Raw genomic sequence first — 2,413 nt, forward strand, 5'->3', positions numbered from 1 at the left:
TTGACGTTTGAAAATAATGAGATCGGGCCCCGAAACAGGTCCTGTAGATGTCGGGGAGCGATGTCAAAGCTGTCTCAAATCGAGGATCTCTATAGCGTAAGAGAGCAGCTCGAAAGAGTTCCTTTCTCTCATCTTGAATGGCACATGAAAGATTGTTAGCCAAGGCTTTTTCACCACGATACACTCAAATGTACATGCCATTCTGTGTCAAATTTCGATAACCCTCAGCCGGCAAAGCACCTACAACCGCGGCCAACGTTCCCTTAACACGCAAACCATAATAGCGCTATGCGAGTCGGGTCCCCATGAAGTTATGTTGCCCGATGGGACGGACCATTAGCAAATCTACAGATTACTTTTTGCAACTCCAGAAAGATATGGGATCGACAACGAAGAGAGCGTGGCGTCCCAGGGCAGGGGCGGGTGTGAAGCCCAGTGAAGATAGGATGCATGATTCAAGACCTTTGTGGGGTCCAGGGTATAGGATATGCGAGTTGAACATCACGAGAGACCGAGAGGAGGTGAAATCGGAAAAAGGTACAATTGTCGGAACTGCAGGGGTGATGCCAAACCTATGTGAAGAACTTAGATGTTGAAGCGCTAACGACAGCAGTGATAGCAATGGAAAATGTCAGTAATCGACGAGGAGGATCTCAACGTTGATACTCACCAAGAAGCATATTCATCAATAACGTCATGCCCCTGAAGTCCAACAGAGAGACGCGTCGAGGGTCCCTAGGTCCCTCGCTAAACCGTACCAACGACACTTCAAGCTCAAGCTCAGTATTCGTCACGCTCTGCAGCTGGACGAGCGCAAGTGAGGCCGAGAAGAGATTGGTGACAGGAGCCCTTATCGATCGCGAGCATGTCATGGAGCGACGGGAAATGAAAAAAGCAAGTTTCAGAAGAGAAGCAGTCACATGTTCCTCGACTTCGGAAGGGAGTTCGGCTAGACGAGACGTAGGTAGTACTTCAGGTTTTTTGTCAGTGAACTGTACAGTGGCGTACGGACTTAGCCTTAGGGCTGGACGTTGGCTGGACGGTAGCTCGATCAAACAAATTGAAGAAGGGGACATCTAACCCTAACCCTATTGAGCTACATAGTAACATCCAGCTTTCTTCCACCATCATCACCTAGACTTGCATAAACACCCCCTCTCAATAATGCGGAAGACAAGGATTGGTTGCTACGACTGTAACACCGGAACTGGCAAGTTTTTCTCAGGACCCCGCGGGCAAGATGGTGACGGCAAGGAGACTGCAGAAGGCGGCGAGCGCGAGGTCGGGAGCAAAGGCGAGCATCATAGTTGACGTGAAGGATAGTACTAATGGGTTCAGAAGAACGAAAGTGTAGTGATAAAAGGAGAGGCTGGCGAGGAAGTGGTCCTTGGATGAGTTGGAATGAACTATGTTGGAAAAGAGTTCAGGCCTCAGGTACTTATCAAGCATCGATTGGTGCCCTACTTACAAGCTTATAGGGCAAAACGTCTTATCTCGGCTTGATCTCGGCGAAACTGTCCTCTTATTGCCTTTTAGGCCAAGCGGTTCATTCAAGTCTTTATAGCCCTGTAAGGCACATTTGGTTTTCCCGACATTCTCCACTTATATTTTGCGACCGATGAGCACCTCTAATTTATCTATGCGTTGTAGCTTTTTTCCATGCCTGTGCAGTCGTCCTCGGTGGCACGCAACGGAACATATCCAAAAACAATTCCCTTGGTTGTTACGCGTGTAGCGTTACTCCGAAATTTAGCAAGTGCGCCCGAATTTCGAACTCTATCCGTCCACATTCTTCATTTTTTTCAACCATATTTCCATAGCAATTGCATAGTTATGGATTGCTCCGATCAATAGGCGGCCCCCTCAACCATCACAATCCTATTTGCGCAGACGTGCCCATTTAAAAAGCATGTAAAAATTCAACGGGGCCCCACTATATTTCCTCAAGATGCTCAAGCTCACCCTAGCTCTAAATCTCATCCTCGCCACTGCGTACCTCTTCCCGCACGTCTCAGCAGCCTCGCGTATTCGGCCGTCTGCTGGGTCGGTGATCGTTCGGGCGGGTACAACAACTTCAGGAGAGTTCCAGACCGTCTCTGGCGCTGTGAAATCTCTCCCGAATGATAATTCCCCGACAACTATCTTCATATATCCTGGAACGTACGCGGAGCAAGTTGTTATAACCCGACCTGGTCCGCTCACGGTACACCATTTATCTTTGTAGCTTCTTGTGATACTACGATACTAACGGCAAAACAAGATCTTCGGCTACACAAAAAACACAAAATCCTACAAATCCAACACCGTAACCATCCAATACGGCTTATCCGCCAATACATCAGGATCAGACGACGCAAGCGCAACACTTCGCATCACCAAAGCCAATTTCACAATGTACAACGTCATCGTATCA

Source organism: Laccaria bicolor, genomic scaffold (genome assembly GCF_000143565.1).
Source record: "Laccaria bicolor S238N-H82 LACBIscaffold_69 genomic scaffold, whole genome shotgun sequence".
NCBI classification, from domain to species: Eukaryota; Fungi; Basidiomycota; class Agaricomycetes; order Agaricales; family Hydnangiaceae; genus Laccaria; species Laccaria bicolor.